The sequence below is a fragment of the Coregonus clupeaformis genome, chromosome 12, assembly GCF_020615455.1.
Source record: "Coregonus clupeaformis isolate EN_2021a chromosome 12, ASM2061545v1, whole genome shotgun sequence".
Lineage (NCBI taxonomy): Eukaryota > Metazoa > Chordata > Actinopteri > Salmoniformes > Salmonidae > Coregonus > Coregonus clupeaformis.
In genome coordinates, this window is record NC_059203.1 from 58,184,456 (window position 1) to 58,205,913 (window position 21,458).

Consider the following 21,458-nt stretch of genomic DNA (forward strand, 5'->3'; position numbering starts at 1 on the left):
GGTCACCTAAAGAAGGTTAGGTGTTAAGTGCCTTGCTCAAGGGCACAAAGGCAGTAGGTAGCAGTGGAAATATCAATTTGAAAGATAAAACAACCAAATCAAATCAAATTGTATTTGCCACATGCACCGAATACAACAGGTGTAGACCTTACAGTGAAATGCTTACTTACAAGCCCTTAACCAACAATGCAGTTTTAAGAAAAATAAGTGTTAAGTAAAAAATAATTGAGGTAATATGTACATTGAGTTAAAGTGACTAAGCATAGATAATAAACAGAGTAGCAGCAGCGTAAAAGAGGGGCTGGGGTGGGGTGGGGGGGACAATGCAAATAGTCTGGGTAGCCATGACTAGCTGTTCAGGAGTCTTATGGCTTGGGGGTAGAAGCTGTTAAGAAGCCTTTTGGATCTAGACTTGGTGCTCCGGTACCGCTTGCCGTGCGGTAGCAGAGAGAACAGTCTATGACAAGGGTGGCTGGAGTCTTTGACAATTTTTAGGGCCTTCCTCTGACACCGCCTGATATAGAGGTCCTGGATGGCAGGAAGCTTGGCCCCAGTGATGTACTGGGCCGTACACACTACTGTCTGTAGTGCCTTGCAGTCGGAGGCCGATCAGTTGCCATACCAGGCGGTGAAGCAACCAGTCAGGATGCTCTCGATGGTGCAGCTGTATAACTTTTTGAGGATCTGAGGACCGATGCCAAATCTTTTCAGTCTCCTGAGGGGGAATAGGCTTTGTCGTGCCCTCTTCACGACTGTCTTAGTGTGTTTGGACCATATAGTTTGTTGGTAATGTGGACACCAAGGAACTTGAAGCTCTCAACCTGTTCCACTACAGCCCCGTCAATGAGAATGGGGGTGTGCTCAGTCCTCTTTTTTTCCCTGTTGTCCACAATCATCTCCTTTGTTTTGATCAGGTTGAGGGAGAGGTTGTTGTCCTGGTACCACACGGCCAGGTCTGTCAACACAACCAATTCAGTGTTTGTTTTCTGTCCTTTACCGGAAGTACCGTGTCAACAGGAATGACTATGCTAAGCATCATATAGGCACTGTAGTATAGGAAGGAGAAAGTGGAGACATCCTTTCCAATGGCCTTATGTATTTATTGACGAAGACTTTATTGATGAAGATGTCCCAATGCAAAATAACAACCAGGGGCTGTATGTATCAAGCATCTCACAATGAATAAAATTAGCAACGTGTATGCCCCACCCACCTGAGGAATCTTTTCCAGCCATCTATTTCCTGTGTTTGAGGGGTGCAAAATCATTCCCCAAACTGTTGCCACAAAGTTGGAAGCACAGAATCGTCTAGAATGTCATTGTATGCTGTAGAGTTAAGACTTCCCTTCACTGGAACAAAGGGGCTTAGCTCGGACCTTGAAAAACTGCTCCAGACTATTATTCCTCCTCCACAGTTGGCCCTATGTATTGAGGCAGGTAGCGTTCTCCTGGCATCCGCCAAATCCAGATTTGTCCTTCGGACCGCTAGATGGTGAAGCATGATTCATCACTCCAGAGAACGCGTTTCCACTGCTCCAGAGTCCAATGGTGGCGAGCTTTACACCACTCCAGCTGACATTTGGCATTGCACATGGTGATCCTAGGCTTGTCTGCGGCTGCTCGGCCATGGAAACCCATTTCGTGAAGCTCCCGACGAACAGTTCTTGTGCTGATGTTGCTTCCAGAGGCAGATGGAACTTGGTAGTGAGTTTTGCAACCGAGGACAGACGCACTTCAGCGGTCCCGTTCTGTGAGCTTGTGTGGCCTATCACTTCACGGCTGAGCCGTTGTTGCTCCTAGATGTTTCCACTTCACAATAACAGCACTTACAGTTGCCCGGGGTAGCTCTAGCAGGGCAAACAAGTTGACGAACTGACTTGTTGGAAAGGTAGCGTCTTATGACGGTGCCATGTTGAAAGTCGCTGAGCTCTTCAGTAAGGCCATTCTATTGCCAATGTTTGTCTATGGAGATTGCATGGCTGTGTGCTCGATTTTATACACCTGTCAGCAACAGGTGTGGCTGAAGTAGCCGAATCCACTAATTTGAAGGGGTGTCTACATAAATTATCTTTACAAAAGTATGTTTAGATAAAAGGGGGATACTTAGTCAGTTGTTCAACTAAATGCATTCAACTGAAATGTGTCTTCCGTATTTAACCCAACCCCTCTAAATCAAAGAAGTGCGGGGGGCTGCCTTAATCGACATCCACGTCATCAACGCCCAGGGAGCAGTTGTTGTTGGGGATTAACTGCCTTCCTTAGGGACAGAACAACAGATGTTTACCTTGTCGGCTTGAGGATTTGATCCAGCAACCTTTCGGTTACTGGCCCAATGCTTCTACCCGCCAGGCTACCTGCATGCAAATACACCCAGAGTATTATGCAAATGAGGCACATATAATTTTCTTTATTTTAACACAAAATATATAAAGAAATGCCTCATACAATAAGAACATGTATATATGAATGCATTCTAAGATTTCTTTTTCTTTTTATGTACAATTAATTCAATACCTGAATTCCCACCAAAATCCCTGAACTCCATTCATTATTTGTACATCAATCAATCAATCAATTTTATTTTATATAGCCCTTCTTACATCAGCTAATATCTCGAAGTGCTGTACAGAAACCCAGCCTAAAACCCCAAACAGCTAGTAATGCAGGTGTAGAAGCACGGTGGCTAGGAAAAACTCCCTAGAAAGGCGAAAACCTAGGAAGAAACCTAGAGAGGAACCAGGCTATGAGGGGTGGCCAGTCCTCTTCTGGCTGTGCCGGGTGAAGATTATAACAGAACCATGCCAAGATGTTCAAAAATGTTCATAAGTGACAAGCATGGTCAATAATAATCAGGAATAAATCTCAGTTGGCTTTTCATAGCCGATCATTAAGAGTTGAAAACAGCAGGTCTGGGACAGGTAGGGGTTCCATAACCGCAGGCAGAACAGTTGAAACTGGAATAGCAGCAAGGCCAGGCGGACTGGGGACAGCAAGGAGTCACCACGGCCGGTAGTCCCGACGTATGGTCCTAGGGCTCAGGTCTCTCAGTTGGCTTTTCATAGCCGATCATTAAGAGTTGAAAACAGCAGGTCTGGGACAGGTAGGGGTTTCGTAACCGCAGGCAGAACAGTTGAAACTGGAATAGCAGCAAGGCCAGGCGGACTGGGGACAGCAAGGTGTCATCATGCCCGGTAGTCCTGACGTATGGTCCTAGGGCTCAGGTTCTCAGAGAGAAAGAGAGAACGAGAGAATTAGAGAGAGCATACTTAAATTCACACAGGACACTGGATAAGACAGGAGAAGTACTCCAGGTATAACCAACTAACCCCAGCCCCCCGACACATAAACTACTGCAGCATAAATACTGGAGGCTGAGACAGGAGCGGTCCGGAGACACTGTGGCCCCATCCGAAGAAACCCCCGGACAGGGCCAAACAGGAAGGATATAACCCCACCCACTCTGCCAAAGCACAGCCCCCGCACCACTAGAGGGATATCCTCAACCACCAACTTACAATCCTTAGACAAGGCCGAGTATAGCCCACAGAGGTCTCCACCACAGCACAAACCAAGGGGGGCGCCAACCCAGACAGGAAGATCACGTCAGTAACTCAACCCACTCAAGTGACGCACCCCTCCCAGGGACGGCATGAAAGAGCACCAGCAAGCCAGTGACTCAGCCCCTGCAACAGGGTTAGAGGCAGAGAACCCCAGTGGAGAGGGGAACCGGCCCGGCAGAGACAGCAAGGGCTGTTCGTTGCTCCAGAGCCTTTCCGTTCACCTTCACACTCCTGGGCCAGACTACACTCAATCATATGACCTACTGAAGAGATAAGTCTTCAGTAAAGACTTAAAGGTTGAGACCGAGTCTGCGTCTCTCACATGGGTAGGCAGACTGTTCCATAAAAATGGAGATCTATAGGAGAAAGCCCTGCCTCCCGCTGTTTGCTTAGAAATTCTAGGGACAATTAGGAGGCCTCGTCTTGTGACCGTAGCGTACGTATTGGTATGTACGGCAGGACCAACTCGGAAAGATAGGTAGGAGCAAGCCCATGTAACGCTTTATAGGTTAACAGTAAAACCTTGAAATCAGCCCTTGCCTTAACAGGAAGCCAGTGTAGGGAAGCTAGCACTGGAGTAATATGATCAAATTTCTTGGTTCTAGTCAGGATTCTAGCAGCCGTATTTAGCACTAACTGAAGTTTATTTAGTGCTTTATCCGGGTAGCCGGAAAATAGAGCATTGCAGTAGTCTAACCTAGAAGTAACAAATGCATGGATTAATTTTTCTGCATCATTTTTGGACAGAAAATTTCTGATTTTTGCAATGTTACGTAGATGGAAAAAAGCTGTCCTTGAAACAGTCTTGATATGTTCGTCAAAAGAGAGATCAGGGTCAAGAGTAACGCCGAGGTCCTTCACAGTTTTATTTGAGACGACTTTACAACCATCAAGATGAATTGTCAGATTTAACAGAAGATCTCTTTGTTTCTTGGGACCTAGAACAAGCATCTCTGTTTTGTCCGAGTTTAAAAGTAAAAAGTTTTCAGCCATCCACTTCCTTATGTCTGAAACACAGGCTTCTAGCGAGGGCAATTTTGGGGCTTCACCATGTTTCATTGAAATGTACAGCTGTGTGTCATCCGCATAGCAGTGAAAGTTAACATTATGTTTTCGAATAACATCCCCAAGAGGTAAAATATATAGTGAAAACAATAGTGGTCCTAAAACGGAACCTTGAGGAACACCGAAATGTACAGTTGATTACATAATGACAGTCAAATTTTTTATATCTTATATTTCAGTCAATATCTGATGGATTATAAAAATCCTAAAAGTTTGGAGTATCTTTATCCATTGTCCAACTGTTGCATTTATTATAATTGTTTTTAAAACCTTTTAACAATTTTGAGACCGTTGCTAATAAGATTACATAGGCAGGGGGGACCTGAAGAAAGATCAAGACTACTCTGAGACGCTTGATACATATGGCCCTAGATCATGAGCAGAAATATAAGTCAATATGCTATTAATGAGATAATTATCATGAACCAATATGTAATTCATACTTATCATGACTATGACTAATTGTAACTTACTGTATGACTAACCATGTAGCATAAAGACGTATTAGAGACACTAACATATGCCATATGATGCTATTCCCATAACAAACTGATCAAGTTTTACTGGGTGATATGTTGGTGTGGTAACATTCTGTTTAATAGGGTGAGTCACTCACTGGCTTAAGGGTTTTCCATTTGCCAGTAGTCAGTTAAACTCCCAGCTGCCAATGTTTGCATAGGGAGATAAGAAGTACTTTACACCTGCCCAGGACAGGCAGACAGAAAGGCCCCCAGGTCAATAGAAATTATTTACGGATACAGACATGAGGATAAATCCACTTCAGCACCTAACCTGGGCCCTGTTGGAATACTTGAAAATATTTCCTTCCTTCCTTCCCTTCTTCCCTTTTTTAAATCCCTTCCTTCCATTCCTTCCTTTCTTCCTTCTTTCCTTCTTTCCTTCCCATTCCTTCCTTCTTTCCTTTGTTCCTTCCTTCCTTCCTTCCATTATTCCCTTCACTTCTTTCCTTCTTTCCTTACTTCCTTCTTTCCTTCCTTAATTCCTTCCTGTTCTTCTTTCCTTTCTTCTTTCTTCCCTTCTTTAAATCCCTGCCATCCTTCCCTTCTTTATTTCCTTCCCTTCCTTCCGTTCCTTCCTTCCTTCCTTCCCTTTTATTTTCTTCCTTCTTTCTTTCATTCCTTCCTTCCTTCACTTTTTCACTTCCTTCCTTCCTTCCTTCCCTTCCTTCCCTTTTTCTTATTTATTTACATAATTTCTTCTTTCCTTACTTCTTCCATTCTTTACTTCCCTTCTTCACTTCCCTTCCTTCCTTTTTTTCACATTTCTTTCTTTCCTTCCTTCCTTCAATTTTTTCCTTCCGTTCCTTCTTTCCTTCCCTTGCTTTCTTCCCTTGCATCCTTCCTTCTTCCCTTCATTATTTACTTAATTCCTTCTTTACTTCCCTTCTTTCCTTCCTTCACTTCCTTACATCCTTCCTTCCTTCCCTTCTTCCCTTCTTCCCTTCCTTCTTTCCCTCCCTTGCAAGCTACCTTCCTGCTTTGCTTACTTGCTTCCTTCCTGCCTTCTTTCATTTTTTCCTTCCTCCCTTCCATTATTTCCTTCCTTCCTTCCTTCCTTCCTTCCTTCCTTCCTTCCCTTATTTAATTCCCTTCCTTCCTTCCTTCCTTCCTTCCTTCTTTATTTCCTTCCGTTCCTTATTTCCTTCCTTTCCTTCTTTCCTTCCCATCCATCCTTTCTGCCTTCTTTCCTTCCTTACTTCCTTACTGCATTCCTTCCTCCCTTCACTTCTTTCCTTCCTTCCTTCCATCTTTCCTTCCTTCCTTATTTCCTTCCTTTATTCCTTCATGTCCTTATTTCCTTCTTTCCTTACTTATTTCCTTTGTTCCTTCCTTCCTTCCTTCCTTCCATATTTCCTTATTTCCTTCCTTCCCTTGCTTCCTTCCCTTCCTTAATTCCTTTCTTTCTTTCTTCCCTTCCTTCCTTCCTTCCTTCCTTCCTTCCTTCCTTCCTTCCTTCCTTCCTTCCTTCCTTCCCTTATTCCCTTCAATTCTTTCCTTCTTTCCTTACTTCCTTCTTTCCTTCCTGTTCTTCTTTCCTTTACTTCCTTCCCTCCTTCCCTTCTTTAAATCCCTTGCTTCCTTCCTTCCTTCCTTCTTTATTTCCTTCCATCCCTTATTTCCTTCCTTCAGTTCCTTCCTTCTTTCCTTACCTCTTCTTTCATTCCTTCCTTCCTTCCCTTTTTATCCCTTCCATCTTTCCTTATTTCCTTCCTTCCCTTCCTTCTATTTTACTTCCCTTCTTTCCTTCCCTTCCTTCCCTTTTTTAATATTTATTTATTTCCTTCCTTCCTTTGATTATTTCCTTCCCTTGCTTCCTTCCGTCCTTCCTTCTTTCCTTCCTTCTTTCCTTCCCTTCAATCTTTATTTTTTCCTTCACTTCCTTCTTCCATTCCTTCTTTCCTTCCCTTGCAAGCTTCCTTCCCTTGCTTCCTTGCTTCCTTCCTGCCTTCTTTATTTTTTCCTTCCTTCCCTTAATTCCTTCCTTCCTTCCCTTCCTTCCTTCTTTCTTTCCTTCCTTATTTCTCCTTCCCTTCTTTAATTCCCTTACTTCCTTCTTTATTCCCTTCCCTTCTTTCTGCCTTCTTTCCTATTTTCCCTCCTTCCTTCCTTCCCTTAATTACTTCCTTCCCTTGCTTCCTTCCGTTCCTTACTTCACTTCTTTAATTCTCTTTATTTCTTTATTTCCTTTTCCTTCCATCTTTCCTTCCTTCCCTCTCCCTTCCTTTCTTCCCTTCCTCTTTCCTTCCTAATTTCCCTTAGATCCTTCCCTTTTTTCCTTCCCTTCCTTCTTTATTTCCTTCCGTTCCTTATTTCCTTACTTCAGGTCCTTCCTTCCTTCCTTCCGTTCTTTAAATCCCTTCCTTCCTTCTTTATTTCCTTCCGTTCCTTCCTTCCGTTCCTTCCTTCCTTCCTTCCTTCCTTCCTTCCTTCCTTCCTTCCTTAATTCCTTCTTTACTTCCCTTATTTCCTTCCCTCACTTCCTTCCTTACATCCTTCCTTCCCTTCTTTCCCTCCCTTGCAAGCTTCCTTCCCTTGCTTACTTGCTTCCTTCCTGCCTTCTTTCCTTGTTTCCTTCCTCCCTTCCATTATTTCCTTCCTTCCATCTTTCCTTCCTTCCTTCCTTCCTTCCTTCCTTCTCCTTTCTTTCCCTTCCTTCCTTCCTTCCCTTCTTTAATTCCCTTCCTTCCTTCCTTCCTTCCCTTCCTTCCTTCTTTATTTCCTTCCATTCCTTATTTCCTTCATTCCTTCCTATCCTTCCTTTCTGCCTTCCTTCCTTCATTCATTCATTCCTTCCTTCCATCTTTCCTTCCTTCCTTATTTACTTCCTTTATTCCTTTTTTCCTTCCCATTCCTTCCTTCCTTCCCTTACTTATTTCCTTCCTTCCTTCATGTCCTTATGTCCTTATGTCCTTATTTCCTTCCCCTTCCTTCCTTCCTTCCTTCCTTCCTTCCTTCCTTCCTTCCTTCCTTCCTTCCTTCCTTAATTCCTTTCCTTCCTTCCCTTATTCCCTTCAAATATTTCCTTCCTTCCTTCCTTCCTTCCTTCTCCTTTCTCTCCCTTCCTTCCTTCCTTCCTTAATTCCTTCTTTACTTCCCTTATTTCCTTCCCTCACTTCCTTCCTTACATCCTTCCTTCCCTTCTTTCCCTCCCTTGCAAGCTTCCTTCCCTTGCTTACTTGCTTCCTTCCTGCCTTCTTTCCTTGTTTCCTTCCTCCCTTCCATTATTTCCATCCTTCCATCTTTCCTTCCTTCCTTCCTTCTCCTTTCTTTCCCTTCCTTCCTTCTTTCCTTCCTATCCTTCCTTTCTGCCTTCCTTCCTTCATTCATTCATTCATTCCTTCCCTTCTTTCCTTCCTTCCTTCCATCTTTCCTTCCTTCCTTCCATCTTTCCTTCTTTCCTTATTTCCTTCCTTTATTCCTTCTTTCCTTCCAATTCCTTCCTTCCCTTACTTATTTCCTTCCTTCCTTCATGTCCTTATGTCCTTATGTCCTTATTTCCTTCCTTCCTTCCCATTCCTTCCTTCCTTCCCATTCCTTCCTTCCTTCCTTCCTTAATTCCTTTCCTTCCTTCCCTTATTCCCTTCAAATATTTCCTTCCTTCTTTCCTTCCTTCCCATTCCTTTCCTTCCTTCCCTTCTTTCCTTCCTTCCCTTCTGTCCTTCCTTCCCTTCTTTCCCTTACTTACTTTTTCCTTATTTCTTCCTTCCCTTCCTTCTTTCCTTCCTTCCTTCCTTCCGTTCCTTCTTTCCCTTTTCTTTCCTTCAATCTTTTTCATTCCTTCCTTCCCTATTTTCCATTCCTTCTTTCCTTATTTCTTCCCTTTCTTCATTCCTTCCTTCGTTCCTTAATTTGATCCTTCCCTCATTCCTTACATCAATTTTTCCTTCATTCCTTCCCTTCCATCCTTCATTCCTTCTCTTCCATCCTTCCATCCTTCCATTCCTTCATCCCTTCCTTCCGTTCCTTCTTTCCCTTTCCTTTCCTTCAAATCTTTCTTTCATTCCTTCTTTCCCTATTTTCCCTTCTTTCCTTCCTTCGTTCCTTCATTAGTTCCCTTGCTTCCTTCTGTTCCTTCATCCCTTCTGTTCCTTCATCACTTCCTTCCTTCTGTTCCTTCATCCCTTCCTTCCTTCTGTTCCTTCATCCCTTCCTTCCTTCATCCCTTCTGTTCCTTCATCCCTTCTTTCCTTCTGTTCCTTCTTTATTTTCTTTATTTTTGCTATGCAAGTGATCCTACAGCAGAAGAGTTTTGAAATCTGCCACACCCCTTTTGAATCAGCTTTTGTTTTGCACACGCAGGAATCCCAGCCAACAGCGAGTTGCAATAATCCAGACGGGAGATGACAAGTGCCTGGATTAGGACCTGTGAAGCTTTCTGTGTAAGGTAGGGTCGTACTCTGCAAATGTTGTAGAGCATGAACCTGCAGGATGGGGTCACTGCTTTGATGTTAGCGGAGAATGACAGGGTGTTGTCCAGGGTCAGGCCAAGTTTATTTGCACTCTGGGAGGAGGACACAATGGAGTTGTCAACCGTGATGGTGAGATCATGGAGCGGGCAGTCCTTCCCCGGGAGGAAGAGCAGCTCCGTCTTGCCAAGGTTCAGCTTGAGGTGGTGATCCGACATCCACACTGATATGTCTGCCAGACATGCAGAGATGCGATTCGCCACCAGGTTATCAGAAGGGGGAAAGGAGAAAATTAATTGTGTGTCGTCTGCGTAGCAATGATAGGACAGGCCATGTGAGGATATGACAGAGCCAAGTGACTTGGTGTATAGAGAGAATAGGAGAGGGCCTAGAACTGAGCCCTGGGGGACACCAGTGGTGAGAGCACTGTACATAAAATTCTGAGCGGTAGCCATCAGGTCCCAGAGCTTTGCTACTCTGCATTGAGTGAAACAATTCTAGTAATTATTGCAATTGGAGGGGTGTATCTAAATGTTTTGCGTCATATGGCTGATTGCAGGGGCAATTAAGTTTGCCAATGAGTCGTCGATAATGAAGGCAGTCAGTTGGGGATTCCGATGTGTAAAGTGATTTAAAAAATGACAGAGGTTTTGTTGATATCAGAAGGGGATAACATGAAAACAGCCTAACCAGCTCTGCTGGCAACAATTTCATTACGATTTTTTGCAGATGTTTACTGACACCAGCCATATTCAACGGGTGTTGTACACTTTAGCTTAAGACATGTAGCTAGCTAGCTAGGTAAACAATGAACCTAGCTAGGTAAACAACGTGTAAGATCACATATGTCACATAACGTTAGCTAACGAGCCAGCCAGCTAACATTAGCTAGTTAAACAACAATGAACATAGTGCCAAATCATGTCGTTACTACCCTGCATGAATCTGCTGGGAGCTAACCAACCAGGTTAAAAATTAGCTAGCTAACATTAGCCTCTAACTAGCAAAGCAAACGGCTCTGGGATATGAATAATGACGTCATACATTTAACGTTAGCGAGGGAGACAGCCAGCTAACATTAGCTAGCTAGCTAACAGTACACTTTAGCTTGAAATGAAACCACTTTCTGTCAAAATTAGAAACGTGTAATACTTGAAAATGTAGCTAGCTAGACTATCTTACCTGTACATCATCATGCATGATGGACGCGTCTCCCTGTCACAGATGCCATGCCACGGTTGCCCTTAGCTTGAAGATGTAATCCGAAGACAGGTGTTTTCTCCATCTCTTTAGCTATCATACTCTAATTCCACTGATTTCAAAACTCAATCCTCCAGAAAGTGGAGAGCAACACTTCACGATAAAAACATTTAAAAGCCGTGTTCGACAGGATTACACAGACCAACAGAAGCCTTCTATATGGCAGACCAATCTGAACTCCTCTCTCGGCATGTCCAACCCACTCATTATCTCAGCCAATCATGGCTAGTGGGAAGGTTGCTGTCTTTTTCTGTGGCTTAACCAACAAGGCTCGTAATTTAACAATTTTATTGGTATTTACAGATGGCATACAAGTTTGTTATTAAGGCACATGAAAGTTAGCATTTTGATTTTAAAAAAACATTCAAATGCCTCTGCTGTGAAGTCGTGACTTGCGACATACGCCTAGTTTCCTGAAACGGGTCACAAATGTGGAGAAAGCTTTGGACATCATTGACAGTGATTGGGTTCTAGGATGTGAGCAATCTAATTTTGGATCTATGACACAGTTAATATCTCCTCTGAAGATCAAATAATGAGTGTCCAAGTGTGGTAGGGAGGATAAGAGATAGTTAGCGAAGTTTACAGTGAGGGAAAAAAGTATTTGATCCCCTGCTGATTTTGTACGTTTGCCCACTGACAAAGAAATGATCAGTCTATAATTTTAATGGTAGGTTTATTTGAACAGTGAGAGACAGAATAACAACAAAATAATCAAAAAAAACACATGTCAAAAATGTTATAAATTGATTTGCATTTTAATGAGGGAAATAAGTATTTGACCCCTCAGCAAAATATGACTTTGTATTTGGTGGCAAAACCCTTGTTGGCAATCACAGAGGTCAGACGTTTTTTTGTAGTTGGCCACCAGGTTTGCACACATCTCAGGAGGGATTTTGTCACACTCCTCTTTGCAGATCTTCTCCAAGTCATTAAGATTTCGAGGCTGACGTTTGGCAACTCGAACCTTCAGCTCCCTCCACAGATTTTCTATGGGATTAAGGTCTGGAGACTGGCTAGGCCACTCCAGGACCTTAATGTGCTTCTTCTTGAGCCACTCCTTTGTTGCCTTGGCCGTGTGTTTTGGGTCATTGTCATGCTGGAATACCCATCCACGACCCATTTTCAATGCCCTGGCTGAGGGAAGGAGGTTCTCACCCAAGATTTGATGGTACATGGCCCCGTCCATCGTCCCTTTGATGCGGTGAAGTTGTCCTGTCCCCTTAGCAGAAAAACACCCCCAAAGCATAATGTTTCCACCTCCATGTTTGACGGTGGGGATGGTGTTCTTGGGGTCATAGGCAGCATTCCTTCTACTCCAAAAACGGCAAGTTGAGTTGATGCCAAAGAGCTCCATTTTGGTCTAATCTGACCACAACACTTTCACCCAGTTCTCCTCTGAATCATTCAGACGTTCATTGGCAAACTTCAGACGGGCATGTATATGTGCTTTCTTGAGCAGGGGGACCTTGCGGGTGCTGCAGGATTTCGGTCCTTCACGGCGTAGAGTGTTACCAATTGTTTTCTTGGTGACTATGGTCCCAGCTGCCTTGAGATCATTGACAAGATCCTCCCGTGTAGTTCTGGGCTGATTCCTCACCGTTCTCATGATAATTGCAACTCCACGAGGTGAGATCTTGCATGGAGCCCCAGGCCGAGGGAGATTGACAGTTCTTTTGTGTTTCTTCCATTTGCGAATAATCGTACCAACTGTTGTCACCAAGCTGCTTGGCGATTGTCTTGTAGCCCATTCCAGCCTTGTGTAGGTCTACAATCTTGTCCCTAACATCCTTGGAGAGCTCTTTGGTCTTGGCCATGGTGGAGAGTTTGGAATCTGATTGATTGATTGCTTCTGTGGACAGGTGTCTTTTATACAGGTAACAAACTGAGATTAGGAGCACTCCCTTTAAGAGTGTGCTCTAATCTCAGCTCGTTACCTGTATAAAAGACACCTGGGAGCCAGAAATCTGTCTGATTGAGAGGGGGTCAAATACTTATTTCCCTCATTAAAATGCAAATCAATTCATAACATTTTTGACATGCGTTTTTTCAGGATTTATTTGTTGTTATTCTGTCTCTCACTGTTCAAATAAACGTACCATTAAAATTATAGACTGATCATTTCTTTGTCAGTGGGCAAACGTACAAAATCCAAACCTCAAAAAAATTCTAAAGAACAATAATTCCTTTTGTATGAAGAGAAAATCTGAAAAAGAAACGGAACCAAAAAAAACATTTTAAAAATAAAAGAAAGGTTACCCACTGGAAAGGTAAAAAGGAGCTTTCAAAATATCTCTCCCCACCCCGAACCCTAAGTCTTCTTCCCCAAACAAAGAAAACAGCGGGATGTAGCAGCCATGTAATCTACCCTACCTTTTAATAAGGTTGGCTCCCGCATAGAAAGTTAATCATTGAGTATAAACAAAGTCTACAAAAATATTTTGTAGACTTTGATCAATCACTATTTTCATGTGGGTACAGTTATTTATAACGCTCAATGTCCTCTAATGTAATCTTAAATGAAAGCATGACCCTTAAAGTGTGTTGATTGTCATCATATAACATTTTTAGTGCAGAAGAATGTACTTTAAACGACATGGAACATATCCATCTCGAGCTGCAATTCTAGATGCGTCTCAAACCAGTGAAATTGCCATTCAATACAGAAAACAACAAACTTGTACTACCGAAATAAGAGGCAAATTCATAAGAAATAATAATATTTAATAACAGACAAAAACAAAGAAGCCAGGCAACTAGTCAGTCAGCGACATGAAAACATTGGATATTGAATAAAAATAAAGCAACTCATAAAATAATGTACTTATCAGTTACTGTCGTAGTAAACCCTACGAGCGCAGTACTGTTACGTTGTGATATGGCTCTGTTGTTACTGGCAAGGCCCACATTATGTTAGCCAGCCATAGCATAGGCAAATAAAATAATTTTAGCCAGTCAAAAGGAAAGTTCAAAGTAAACAAGACTGTTTATGCTGACATCGGCTGGCTAACTATGAATGTTGGATCAAGTTAGTTAGTACATATCTGCTGGAAGCTTCACATTGCAGGCTTAACATTTTGGTGTTCATTTCAAGTGTTTGTCGTAAAACCTCTGTGCCTTGGTAGCGGTGTCAAACAGAAAAGTTTCTCCCTCAAAGTCCACCTTCAGAAGCACAGGGAAGAGAAGGCTGAACTTCACTTTCCTCTAGTAGAGAAGGGACTTCACTGGGTTGAATGCCGCTGGCTTCTTGTTGACAGTCGCACTGTAGAAGACCACAAGCTGCCCCCAGTAGTTGAGCTGGCCTCGCTCTGTCCTCATGATTCGGTTCTTGTCTTGATAGTAGTGGAACTTAACAATCAATCAAATCGGCCTTGGCTTAGCGTTCGGGCTAGTACGTACTTTGCCAATTCGATGTGCCCGGTCTAAAACCGGTGGTGAGGGGAAAACTTCTTGACATGAATTTAATGACATTAGATCCCTCTGAATTTCGAGACTGTCTATGGTTTTGGTGAGGAGCTCATTTTTTTCCCTCCAGCGATGTGCACCTTTCTTCCAGGGCAACAATTCTGTCACTGTAGCCCGAGAGAATTTGTTCAACATCCATTGGCCATGACCGATGGTTTTGCGAACGCTATAGAGAGTAGCTGAAATCAGGGCCAAAGCAGCGTCTATTGTCCCTTTGAGTTCTGAGACAATCATGATGCAAAGTTTGTCCTAGTCGGCAGGTAGGCCTGGTGCGGGGTTGTCAGCCATCTTAGTGTCTTCAGTCATAGGTGCTGTGGGGAAAGTTTCCGTTCTGATTTTTCTTGTCTTTGGGAGACAGTTTGTGAGCCATTTTCAAGTAAGAAGTTGCATTAGACTTAGTTAATTCTACTTAAAGTGAACTAGAAAAGGTATATTTTCACTTTTTTTGGTTGTAAAGTACGGGAGCCACCCTCACACACGACCTTCTTAATTCACATGTTAACCCAGAAGCCCATGGTACTGTTTTCTGTGTGTGTGTGTGCGCCTGCACGCAAGTTAAAAAAATAAAGCTGACTCACCTATTTGTAGACTAGTTGAACGCCAATGGGGGGGTTTGCTGCACCAGGACAACCCACAGTTGAGCTCAGCTCAACGCGGATTGGCTAATTATTATATTGTTTTTATCAAGGGAGGCCAAATGCTTGCTGGCATCAATCAAATGCTACGGTGGAAACATGTAATACTATTTTGGTCCAGACAGCATCAGATACATGGGCTACACATACTGAGACAGTGGGGCATTGTTTCCCTCGCTTAGAATATTTCTCAGATGAGATTCAGCCACTTGCGAATTGACGGAAAATTATGAAAACACAGAGAGACGAAATATAAATTATTTTATAATTTAAACAAATGTATTGGTCAAATATTTGGGGAAGCCTGGCTCCCTTGGCCTCCATGAATACATGCCACTGACTGTCTTCTTGGTATGCAACTCCAGTGTAGATTTGGCCTTGTGTTTTATGTTATTGTCATGCTGAAAGGTGAATTAATCTCCCAGTGTTAATTTTTGATCCTGAAAAACTCCCCAGTCCTTAACAATTACAAGCATACCCATAACATGATGCAGCCACCACTATGCTTGAAAATATGAAGAGTGGTACTCAGCAATGTGTTGTATTGGATTTGCCCCGAACATAACACTTTTTATACAAAGGGTGGTTTGGAATTTCCATTGTTAGAGCCTATCCTGCCCATGATATATGAGACAACATGGCCACGTTCAAGGGGCATTGTTTACGTCATTACCTAGCAACGTGTCAGGAGGTCAGTGTGATGCGGTAGGACGAAGTCAGGTGCAGGACACAGAGCTAATCGAAAACGTACTTTACTCGTAAGTAACATAAATAACATAACCTCCACGCAGGGAGGAACAAACCCGCTCACCAGACGACAACCAAACATGAACACAGTGGGAGCCAGAGGGTTAAATAGGGAAGAAATCAATACATAATGGGGACCAGGTGTGAACAATAAAGACAAAACAAGTAGAACACAGAAACATAGATCGGTAGCAGCTAGTACTCCGGCGACGACGAACGCCGAAGCCTGCCCGAGCAAGGAGGAGAAGCAGCCTCGGCTGAATCCGTGACAGTACACCACCCTTGACGCGCGACACCGAGCACTGCAGTCGCACCGGTCCCTCTCTCAGCAAGGAGGTAATGGGAGCCGCTACCTGACCAAAGCCCAGGATAAACCTCCGGTAGTAGTTAGCAAACCCTAAGAATCGCTGCACCTCCTTAATCGTGGTTGGAGTCGGCCAATTACGCACGGCCGAAATGCGGTCAATCTCCATCTCCACCCCTGACATGGACAGGCGGTGCCCTAGGAAGGAGACAGACTTTTGAAAGAACAGACATTTCTCCGCCTTGACGTACAGGTCATGTTCCAACAGTCGACCAAGAACCTTGCGCACCAGGGACACATGCTCGGCTCGTGTAGCGGAGTATATGAGAATATCATCTATATACACCACTACACCCTGTCCGTGCAGGTCCCTGAAAATCTCATCTACAAAGGATTGGAAGACTGATGGAGCGTTCATCAACCCGTACCGCATGAGGAGGTACTCATAGTGCCCAGATGTGGTACTAAATGCCGTCTTCCACTCATCTCCCTCCCGGATACGCACCAGGTTGTATGCGCTCCTGAGATCCAATTTTGTGAAGAAGCGCGCCCCGTGCAATGGCTCCATCATACTAGCAATGAGCAGTAGTGGATAACTGTACTTGACAGTGATCTGATTGAGACCCCGGTAGTCAATGCACAGGCGTAAACCTCCATCCTTCTTCTTCACAAAAAAGAAACTTGAGGAGACAGGTGAAGTGGATGGCCAAATGTATCCCTGCCCCAGAGATTCGGAGACATGTTTCCATAGCCGCCGTCTCTTCCTGTGACAGGGGATACACATGACTCCGGGGAAGTGCAGCGCCTACCTGCAGATTTATCGCACAATCCCCCTGTCGATGGGGTGGTAATTGAGTCGCTTTCTTTTTACAGAAGGCGAGAGCCAAATCGCATATTCGGGGGGAATGTGCATGGTGGAGACCTGGTTTGGACTTTCCACCGTAGTTGCCCCTATGGAAACACCTACACACCTCCCCGAGCACTGACTTGACCATCCCTTGAGAGCCCTCTGTTGCCATGAAATCGTGGGGTCATGAGAAGTTAACCATGGAAGCACAGGAGAATCAATCAATCAGATAGACTAATTTTCTCCTCATGACCCTCCTGCATCTTCATCCAGAGTGGAGCTGTGACCTCCCTAATCAGGCCTGACCCTAAAGGGTGACTATCTAAGGCATGTACAGGGAAGGGCACATCAACAGGAACAATAGGAATCCCTAAACTATGGGAAAACTGACGATCAATAAAGTTCCCAGCTGCACCTGAATCTACGAGCGCCTTATGCTGGGAATGAGGGGAAAACTCTGGAAATACGATATCAATACACATATGCGCAACAGGGAGCTCTGGGTGAGTCGTGTGCCTACTCACCTGAGACGGTCCACCAGTGCTCTGCCTACTGCCTCGACTCCCTAAAGACTCTCCCCAGCACCGACCAGCAGTGTGTCCTCTGCGGCCACAGTTGGTGCAGGAGACGGCCCTTCTTCCGGTCTCCCTAAGTGCAGCACCTCCAAGCTCCATAGGGGTAGGGTCGGAGGTGCTGGGGGATGGAATGGACGGCCCCTGATCCGGACGTCCGCGGGTTGCCACCAGGTTATCCAGCCTTATCGACATATCCACCCGTTGGTCCAGGTTAAGGGTGGTGTCCCTGCAGGCCAGCTCCCGACGAACGTCTTCCCGTAGGCTGCATCGATAGTGGTCGATCAGGGCCCTCTCATTCCATCCTGCGCTGGCAGCCAGAGTCCTGAAGTCCAGTGCAAAGTCCTGTGCGCTCCTCTTCCCCTGTCTGAGGTGGAATAGACGTTCCCCCGCCGCTCTCCCCTCCGGTGGATGATCGAATACCGCCCGAAAGCGGCGGGTGAAATCCTCATAGCGTACTGACGAGTTGGCCCACTCGAGCGCTCTCCCCGACAGACAGGAGATGAGGGCGGACACGCTTTCGTATCCCGAGGGAGCCGGGTGGATGGTAGCCAGGTAGAGCTCTACCTGGAGCAGAAAACCCTGGCACCCGGCAGCTGTACCATCGTATGCCCTCGGGAGCGAGAGCCGAATCCCACTGGACCCAGGTGACGAAGGGGTGGACAGCAGTGTGGGTGGTTGTGTAATTGGAGGAAGTGTAGGATAACCACCTCTCTCCCATCGCTCCATGGTGTTCAACACGCGCTCCATTGCGGTGCCGAGAGTCTGGATCATGGTCGCCTGCTGTTGGACACGTTCCTCCATTGATCCGGACTAAATGAATGTACCTGCTGACTCCATTTAAGGTGTGTGTTTCTGTCAGGAGGTCAGTGTGATGCGGTAGGATGAAGTCAGGCGCAGGACACAGAGCTAATCGAAAATGTACTTTACTCATAGGTAACATAAATAACATAACCTCCACACAGGGAGGAACAAACCCGCTCACCAGACGACAACCAAACATGAACAAACACGCACAAAACACAGTGGGAGCCAGAGGGTTAAATAGGGAAGAAATCAATACATAATGGGAACCAGGTGTGAACAATAAAGACAAAACAAGTAGAAAACAGAAACATAGATCGGTAGCAGCTAGTACTCCGGCGACGACGAACGCCGAAGCCTGCCCGAGCAAGGAGGAGCAGCAGCCTCGGCTGAATCTGTGACACAACGCCTTAGCACCTGTATCTCGTCATGGATGATTTTAAAGTTACTTTTGATTTGTTTTATCCACTAATGTTTGAACAACGGTGCCAACAAGAAGAGGAGGAGGATATGAAAGAAATGAAACAAGAAGAGCAAGTGGACCAGCAACCTGAGCATAGCGTTAAACATGCAGAAATCAGGAGAGCTGCTATAGACGACATAGAAAAGGAGAGAAATGGAAATGCTACATCAAGACAAACCAACTGGGCAGTGAAGTGCTATCAGAAAAGGGAATAAACATCGATCTGGCAACTGTTTCCAAACAGGGAATATTCTCCAGAGTTGCTATGCCACCGCAAGGACTGCTAAAGGAGACCGATTTGGAATCAGCAGTTTCTCTGGACTGCGGGCAGGCCTAAACCGCCACTTAAATGAGCCTCCACTAAGCCGGTCTTGGTGCCTGATGAGAGATAATGAGTACCTGAACTCAAACAATGTCTTTGCTGGTATCATAAAACAGCTGAGGAGGGAGGGCAGGGACAGAACCAGCCACCACCTAGCTATAACACAGTAGGACCTAAAAATCCTCTGCGAGTCCGAAGCTTTGAAGCCCGCCACCCTTAGAGGATTACTGAATATGGTGTGGTTTGATTTACAGTTTGGCCGAAGAGGCAACGAAGGAAATTGCAAACTGAAGCCAGACTCATTCGTAATAAAAGAGGACAAAATGGTTTGAGATACGCAACACTGAGTTTCAATGAAGAAACCAAGAACCACAAAAATCCAATAGAAAGAGACAGAGAGAATCGTCGCAGCTGCATGTATGAGAACCTAGGGAACAAGCTCTGCCCCATGGCATCGCTGGAAAATGATTTCTAAATTACCCGAACATGCCCCAGATTTTTATCTACACCCCAGACGAAAGCTCGCTGATGATGACGTATGGTATACCACGGCGCGAATGGGACTCAACACCCTTTCATCAATGCTGCCCCTTCACCGCCTGGTACGGCAACTGCACCGCCCGCAACCGCAGGGCTCTCCAGAGTGTGGTGCGGTCTGCCGAACGCATTACCGGGGGCAAACTACCCGCCCTCCAAGACACCTACAGCACCCGATGTTACAGGAAGGCCAAAAAGATCATCAAGGACATCAACCACCCGAACCACTGCCTGTTCACCCCGCTATCATCCAGAAGGCGAGGTCAGTACAGGTGCATCAAAGCTGGGACCGAGAGAATGAAAAACAGCTTCTATCTCAAGGCCATCAGACTGTTAAAATAGCCATCACTAGCACATTAGGAGGCTGCTGCTGCCTATTGAAATCACTGGCCACTTTAAGAAATGGAACACTAGTCACTTAAATAATGTTTACATATCTTGCACTACTCATCTCATATGTATATACTGTATTCTATTCTATAATATTCTACTGTATCTTAGTCCATGCCGCTCTGTCATTGCTTTTCCATATATGTATATATTCTTAAATTTCATTCCTTACTAGATTTGTGTGTGTTGGATATATGTTGTGAAATTGTTAGATATTACTTCACTGTCGGAGCTAGAAGCACAAGCATTTCGCTACACCCGCAATAGCATCTGCTAAACACGTGTATGTGACAAATACACATTTGATTTGATTTACATTTGATTCTGTGCAAGGTATAACATTTTGTTCAAATTACAAGCTAGGCTGCTATACAGTATATTTATAGATTAAACATGAATAGAATCATTGGCATATTGACATTATTAAATATCTCTCTCTCTCTCTCTCTAGGAGGCTGGCACATCCCGTAGGTACAGTATAGCAACCACTGCATCAGGACGACTACTATCCAGCAGTTCTCCGATGCATGTCTGGAGGCCAGAGAGATAATGAGTGTGAGCGGGCACAGGTCTGAAAGTCCTCTTAGGAGCTATTGGAAGCCATCCAGGAGGAGATGGAGTAACATCCTAACAGCTGCATGCGACAACAAGGCTGAGAAACGGCGCCCAGCTGCACTCGAGATCCCAGCGTTAGACAGCTACTGCACTAATTGCACACCATATGGAAATGTGCAATTCAATGTGTATCATAAATAAATAGCTGGTGATGCTGTGACCATCAGAAAAAAATTGTAATTCTGGTTTCTATTCTGTTCTGCTGTATCAATGTCTTTGCTACAACGTTTCAGTGCCATTTTCAGATCCATGGACAGCAGCCCTATATAACATATGGATAGAGTTACTCAGTAATGTGTTGTATTGGATTTGCACCAAACATTACACGTTTTATACAACGGGTGGTTTGGAATTGCCATTGTTAGAGGCTATCCTGCCTATGATATATATATGAGACAACATACACATGGCCTCGTTCATATGGCATCGTTTATGTCATTACCTAGCAACGCACTACCACTACTACTTTTACAACTGCTAGCCTTAGCGCCTCGCCTCGTGGCTATGACCACGTCACAGCCATGATAAAAATGTCATAACACATGGCCCTATTATTGCTTAAGTATACAGGACAAAAAGTTTAACTGCTTAGCAAATGTTTTTTGCAGTATTACTTTAGTGCCTTGTTGCAAACAGGATGCATGTTTTTGGAATATGTTTTATTCTGTACATGCTTCCTTCTTTTCACTCTGTCAATTAAGTTAGTATTGTGGAGTAACTATAATGTTGATCCATCCTCAGTTATCAACTCTCACAGCCATTACACTCTGTAACTGTTTTAAAGTCACCATTGGCCTCATGGTGAAATCCCTGAGTGGTTTCCTTCCTCTCCGGCATCTGCATTAGGAAGGACGCCTTTATCTTTGTATTGACTGGGTGTATTGATACACCATACAAAGTGTAAATAATAACTTCGCTATGCTCAAAGGGATATTCACAATGTCTG